The following is a 7,916-nucleotide window of genomic DNA, read 5'->3' as shown; positions in this document are numbered from 1 at the left end:
TGGACAATTTAAATGACGCCTGTCTCACATATCTCGGCGGAGTACACGCAAAGCCATCGCCCGTTCGGTGCGACGTGTGGGCCGTTGGACAGTTTAAATGACACCTGTCTCACATATCTCGGCGGAGTACACTGAACGCCATCGCCCGTTCGGCGCGGCGCGTGGCCCGTTGGAGAATTTAAATGACGCATGTCTCACATATCTCGGCGGAGTACACGGAAGGGCATCGCCCGTTCGGCGCGACGCGTGGCCCGTTGGACAATTTAAATGACGCCTGTCTCACATATCTCGGCGGTGTACACGGAACGCCTTCGCCCGTTCGGCGCGACGCGTGGCCGGTTGGACAATTTAAATGACGCCTGTCTCACATATCTCGGCGGAGTACACGGAACGCCATCGCCCGTTCGGCGCGACGCGTGGCCCGTTGGAAAATTTAAATGACGCCTGTCTCACATATCTCGGCGGAGTACACGAAACGCCATCGCCCGTTCGGCGCGATGCGTGGCCCGTTGGACAATTTAAATTACGCCTGTCTCACATATCTCGGCGGTGTACACGGAACGCCATCGCCCGTTCGGCGCGACGCGTGGCCCGTTGGACAATTTAAATGACGCCTGTCTCACATATCTCGGCGGAGTACACGGAACGCCATCGCCCGTTCGGCGCGACGCGTGGCCCATTGGACAATTTAAATGACGCCTGTCTCACACATCTCGGCGGAGTACACGGAACGTCATCGCCCGTTCGGCGCGACGCGTGGCCCATTGGACAATTTAAATGACGCCTGTCTCACATATCTCGGCGTAGTACACGGAACGCCATCGCCCGTTCGGCGCGACGCGTGGCCCGTTGGACAATTTAAATGACGCTTGTCTCACATATCTCGGCGGAGTACACGGAAGGTCATCGCCCGTTCGGCGCGACGCGTGGCCCGTTGGACAGGTTAAATGACGCCTGTCTCACATATCTCGGCGGAGTACACGGTACGCCATCGCCCGTTCGGCGCGACGCGTGGCCCGTTGGACAATTTAGATGACGCCTGTCTCACATATCTCAGTGGAGTACACGGAACGCCATCCCCCGTTCGGCGTGATGCGTGGCCGGTTGGACAACTTAAATGACGCCTGTCTCACATATCTCGGCGGTGTACACGGAACGCCTTCGCCCGTTCGGCGCGACGCGTGGCCGGTTGGACAATTTAAATGACGCCTGTCTCACATATCTCGACGGAGTACACGGAACGCCATCGCCCGTTCGGCGCGACGCGTGGCCCGTTGGAAAATTTAAATGACGCCTGTCTCACGTATCTCGGCGGTGTACACGGAACGCCATCGCCCGTTCGGCGCGACGCGTGGCCCGTTGGACAATTTAAATGACGCCTGTCTCACATATCTCGGCGGTGTACACGGAACGCCATCGCCCGTTCGGCGCGACGCGTGGCCCGTTCGACAATTTAAATGACACAGCATTTTGGGCGAGTTGGTTACCTACATTCATTATTACAGCGCAAAGACGGCACAGAACAAGAAGGGGACACAACAGCGCTGTGTCCCCTTCTTGTTCTGTGCCGTCTTTGCGCTGTAATAATGAATTTAAATGACGCCTGTCTCACATATCTCGGCGGAGTACACGGAACGCCATCGCCCGTTCGGCGCGACGTGTGGCCTGTTGGACATTTTAAATGACGCCTGTCTCACACATCTCGGCGGAGTACACGGAACGTCATCGCCCGTTCGGCGCGACGCGTGGCCCATTGGACAATTTAAATGACGCCTGTCTCACATATCTCGGCGTAGTACACGGAACGCCATCGCCCGTTCGGCGCGACGCGTGGCCCGTTGGACAAGTTAAATGACGCTTGTCTCACATATCTCGGCGGAGTACACGGAAGGCCATCGCCCGTTCGGCGCGACGCGTGGCCCGTTGGACAGGTTAAATGACGCCTGTCTCACATATCTCGGCGGAGTACACGGTACGCCATCGCCCGTTCGGCGCGACGCGTGGCCCGTTGGACAATTTAGATGACGCCTGTCTCCCATATCTCGGTGGAGTACACGGAACGCCATCCCCCGTTCGGCGCGACGCGTGGCCCGTTGGACAATTTAGATGACGCCTGTCTCCCATATCTCGGTGGAGTACACGGAACGCCATCCCCCGTTCGGCGCGACGCGTGGCCGGTTGGACAACTTAAATGACGCCTGTCTCACATATCTCGGCGGTGTACACGGAACGCCTTCGCCCGTTCGGCGCGACGCGTGGCCGGTTGGACAATTTAAATGACGCCTGTCTCACATATCTCGACGGAGTACACGGAACGCCATCGCCCGTTCGGCGCGACGCGTGGCCCGTTGGAAAATTTAAATGACGCCTGTCTCACATATCTCGGCGGTGTACACGGAACGCCATCGCCCGTTCGGCGCGACGCGTGGCCCGTTGGACAATTTAAATGACGCCTGTCTCACATATCTCGGCGGAGTACACGGAACGCCATCGCCCGTTCGGCGCGACGCGTGGCCCGTTGGACAATTTAAATGACGCCTGTCTCATATCTCGGCGAAGTACACGGAACGCCATCGCCCGTTCGGCGCGACGCGTGGCCCGTTGGACAATTTAAATGACGCCTGTCTCACATATCTCGGCGGAGTACACGGAACGCCATCGCCCGTTCGACGCGACGCGTGGCCCGTTGGACAATTTCAATGACGCCTGTCTCACATATCCCGGCGGAGTACACGGAACGCCATCGCCCGTTCGGCGCGACGCGTGGGCCGTTCGACAGTTTAAATGAAGCCTGTCCCACATATCTCGGCGGAGTACACGGAACGCCATCGCCCGTTCGGCGCGACGCGTGGCCCGTTGGACAATTTAAATGACGCCTGTCTCACATATCTCGGCGGAGTACACGCAACGCCATCGCCCGTTTGGCGCGATGCGTGGCCCGTTGGACAATTTAAATGACGCCTGTCTCACATATCTCGGCGGAGTACACGGAACGCCATCGCCCGTTCGGCGCGACGCGTGGCCAGTTGGACAATTTAAATGACGCCTGTCTCGCACATCTCGGCGGAGTACACGGAACGCCATCGCCCGTTCGGCGCGATGCGTGGCCCGTTGGACAATTTAAATGACGCCTGTCTCACATATCTCGGCGGAGTACACGGAACGCCATCGCCCGTTCGACGCGACGCGTGGCCCGTTGGACAATTTCAATGACGCCTGTCTCACATATCCCGGCGGAGTACACGGAACGCCATCGCCCGTTCGGCGCGACGCGTGGGCCGTTCGACAGTTTAAATGAAGCCTGTCCCACATATCTCGGCGGAGTACACGGAACGCCATCGCCCGTTCGGCGCGACGCGTGGCCCGTTGGACAATTTAAATGACGCCTGTCTCACATATCTCGGCGGAGTACACGCAACGCCATCGCCCGTTTGGCGCGATGCGTGGCCCGTTGGACAATTTAAATGACGCCTGTCTCACATATCTCGGCGGAGTACACGGAACGCCATCGCCCGTTCGGCGCGACGCGTGGCCAGTTGGACAATTTAAATGACGCCTGTCTCGCACATCTCGGCGGAGTACACGGAACGCCATCGCCCGTTCGGCGCGACGCGTGGCCCGTTGGACAATTTAGATGACGCCTGTCTCACATATCTCGGTGGAGTACACGGAACGCCATCGCCCGTTCGGCGCGACGCGTGGCCCGTTGGACAATTTAAATGACGCCTGTCTCACATATCTCGGCGGAGTACACGGAACGCCATCGCCCGTTCGGCGCGACGCGTGGCCCGTTGGACAATTTAAATGACGCCTGTCTCATATCTCGGCGAAGTACACGGAACGCCATCGCCCGTTCGGCGCGACGCGTGGCCCGTTGGACAATTTAAATGACGCCTGTCTCACATATCTCGGCGGAGTACACGGAACGCCATCGCCCGTTCGACGCGACGCGTGGCCCGTTGGACAATTTCAATGACGCCTGTCTCACATATCCCGGCGGAGTACACGGAACGCCATCGTCCGTTCGGCGCGACGCGTGGGCCGTTCGACAGTTTAAATGAAGCCTGTCCCACATATCTCGGCGGAGTACACGGAACGCCATCGCCCGTTCGGCGCGACGCGTGGCCCGTTGGACAATTTAAATGACGCCTGTCTCACATATCTCGGCGGAGTACACGCAACGCCATCGCCCGTTTGGCGCGATGCGTGGCCCGTTGGACAATTTAAATGACGCCTGTCTCACATATCTCGGCGGAGTACACGGAACGCCATCGCCCGTTCGGCGCGACGCGTGGCCAGTTGGACAATTTAAATGACGCCTGTCTCGCACATCTCGGCGGAGTACACGGAACGCCATCGCCCGTTCGGCGCGACGCGTGGCCCGTTGGACAATTTAGATGACGCCTGTCTCACATATCTCGGTGGAGTACACGGAACGCCATCCCCCGTTCGGCGCGACGCGTGGCCGGTTGGACAATTTAAATGACGCCTGTCTCACATATCTCGACGGAGTACACGGAACGCCATCGCCCGTTCGGCGCGACACGTGGCCCGTTGGAAAATTTAAATGACGCCTGTCTCACATATCTCGGCGGTGTACACGGAACGCCATCGCCCGTTCGGCGCGACGCGTGGCCCGTTGGACAATTTAAATGACGCCTGTCTCACATATCTCGGCGGAGTACACGGAACGCCATCGCCCGTTCGGCGCGACGCGTGGCCCGTTGGACAATTTAAATGACGCCTGTCTCACATATCTCGGCGAAGTACACGGAACGCCATCGCCCGTTCGGCGCGACGCGTGGCCCGTTGGACAATTTAAATGACGCCTGTCTCACATATCTCGGCGGAGTACACGGAATGCCATCGCCCGTTCGGCGCGACGCGTGGCCCGTCGGACAATTTAAATGATGCCTGTCTCACATATCTCGGCGGAGTACAAGGAACGCCATCGCCCGTTCGGTGCGACGCGTGGGCCGTTGGACAGTTTAAATGAAGCCTGTCCCACATATCTCGGCGGAGTACACGGAACGCCATCGCCCGTTCGGCGCGACGCGTGGCCCGTTGGACAATTTAAATGACGCCTGTCTCACATATCTCGGCGGAGTACACGGAACGCCATCGCCCGTTTGGCGCGATGCGTGGCCCGTTGAACAATTTAAATGACGCCTGTCTCACATATCTCGGCGGAGTACACGGAACGCCATCGCCCGTTCGGCGCGACGCGTGATCCGTTGGACAATTTAAATGACGTCTGTCTCGCATATCCTGGCGGAGTACACGGAACGCCATCGCCCGTTCGGCACGATGCGTGGCCCGTTGGACAATTTAAATGACGCCTGTCTCACATATCTCGACGGACACCCGAACCGCGCCTTAAGGGAAGGAAAATGAAATGAAATTGGTTTTAAGGAAAAAAAAGACGCCTGTCTCACAATTCTCGCTGGACACCCGTATCGCGCCGTAAGGGAAGGAAAATCCCTTCCATTACGGCGCGGCTCAGGTGTCCACCGAGATGCGCCATTTTAAAGCGAAAGCTTTACTGGCCGCAAGCAAACTCGCGATTTCGCCGTGGCGGTACTCAATCGAGGCACGTGACGTCACAACGCGCGCCTCGCCGCGGAAGGTTACTGGGCTTCGCGCGCTCGCCGCGCCATCTGGCATGACGTCACACCGCACCGCTCGCCGCCGCCGCTGCTTGGTAGGACGTGACACCGCGTTCCTCGTCGTTGCGCTCGCCTCCGCTCGCTTCGACAGCTGCGTCTCATGTGTGATAAGATGTCACAGGATTGAAAAGGAGAGCTGGCGTGCGCCGCAACCACACTTGAGGCGACAGTATGGACGGCGACAATTCTGATAAGCTGGAGGAGGCCTGGAATCGACAGCGGAACGAGATGAAGAGGAAACGAATCGCACAGAAAACAGACGAACAGCGCGCCGAACGACTGGCTACACGCCGCCGTGAATATGCCGCCGCGAGACAGGCACGTTTAACGTCCGGTGTCTCGACCGCTAGCAGCAGTGACAGCAGCCGGAGGAGAGACCTGAGTCCTGCTTCACTGAAGACGGCCCGTGATGAACGATGGATTGCGACCAAGATACTTCAGCGGCGGGCTCAAGAAACCGAAGAACAACGTGTCGTTAGCCTAGAGAATAAGCGTAAGAGTGACGCGACCCCTTCAATACTTCGATAGCCTCGGAACTGAAATCAAACGTGGACCTACAGGTCATACTGGACGTTTATGCCTGTGCTTCATACGTTGTGGAATATGTGAACAAGGCCAACCGGGGAGTTTCACACTTACTTTTGCTACATATATCCTGACATAGCCGAGCCAAGCCATTGCCATTTTTTTTTCAGGATGAGCGGCTATTACTTCTGCTCCCAGATGCAGTCTCTCGCAAATGGCCTGAAGCTCCAACTCCGTGCCATATCGGGATAGATGTCGAGTGTGAAGGCCCGGGTGTGCGTTTCTCCGGCGTGGTCAGCCACTGCAGCCAGTGCCGCTGTGCTGGCCTCGGGTCGCCACGACGCGTCAACACACACATGAAGTGTCATCAGATCGGCTTCCCAATCAGCATTGAAACTCCTTTGCACGCCCTGGGGGTGTTCAGGATGTCTGTAGGACGTCCTAGGGAGGTTAACTGCCCATTGGGGGGCTGGATGGTGTATTCGCCACGTGCTCGGGTCTTCCGCTGCGCCGCGTGCCGCTTTCGCTGCGTCTTGTCAGGTGCTGGCCGCTGCTCAGTCACCAGCATATCCTCTCACGAAGGAATGCATGTGCTGGTGAATCGTAACACATTCTGGGGCTTTGGCGTCCTTTATCAGGTGGTTGCGCCTTGTGCTTGCGCGCCTCCCACGTGGGCCTGTATAGCTTCTTCCAGAGTGGGGAGCCCTGCGTAGCGCTAGAGCTCCTCGACTTCCGTATAGCGCGGGAGCCCCGTTATTACGCGCTGGGCTGCTTTGCACAACACCTCTAGTTGCTGCGTCTGTCGCTTCATCAGCTGGAAGCAAAGCACCCCATAGGTCGCCTTGGCAGCTAGAATGCCTTGCTCTAGCCGCCGGACGATATTCTGTGATCCCCCTTGCTGGATATTCTCCGTATAAGATTGAGCATGGTGGCCACTTCTGACCTGCCGGAGCGACGCAGCTTACAGGCCGGGGCCATGGTAACTGAGTAACGTCCGAAAGTATGCTGGAGCGTGAAACGGAGGAGGGCGCGAGTATCCGGAAAGGGCTCGCCAACATTTACGCGCGACTGTGGGATCTCTGTTGAGTGTAGATGTGTATCATTTAGCGCAGGTGTTCACGACAGCACAATGCAGTGTTAGAGCGGGTTTTACGTGATCTCCTAAGAAAGTGTTTCTATGCCCCTCTAAGTAGAGGCTGCCGATAAGCTAGTGTAGGTAGCGGCGGCTATCCTCTTCCAGAAATCTGAGCAGGCTCCGGCTCTTAGTTTTGTCCGTTAGCCACGAGGAAAACTTGGACAAGAGCGCCTCCCTTGTATCCTAAGACCTACTTCCAGTAATCGTCTTGTTCTGAAGTTCTGCGTTCCTGGGCACGACTAAGACAGCGAAAATACACCTCAGCGGCCGGCATGGAACATTCGGTACATAGGCTCGGCACTGCATCTTCTTGAGAGCCCTATCAGAGCGCCACCGACGCGCTATGGGCAGCCACAGCTCACATCCTAAATGGGATACCGCCTCCAATCTTGTTAACCATATTTATGACGGAGGGGGTAAATGCACGGGAGAATCAGGGCACGTGGCTTGCCCACAGCTTCTGTAGCTTTTACATTCCTGTTTGAAGCATAGTTGAGAGTAATGCTATGCGGCGAACATCGCGATCGCTCAATTCACCAAAAGTCTGTGTTTCAAATGCGCGCCACTATTTCAAGACGCGTAGTTCCAGC

The sequence above is a fragment of the Amblyomma americanum genome, chromosome 4, assembly GCF_052857255.1.
Source record: "Amblyomma americanum isolate KBUSLIRL-KWMA chromosome 4, ASM5285725v1, whole genome shotgun sequence".
Taxonomy (NCBI): Eukaryota; Metazoa; Arthropoda; class Arachnida; order Ixodida; family Ixodidae; genus Amblyomma; species Amblyomma americanum.
This window is presented reverse-complemented; position numbering follows the sequence as displayed.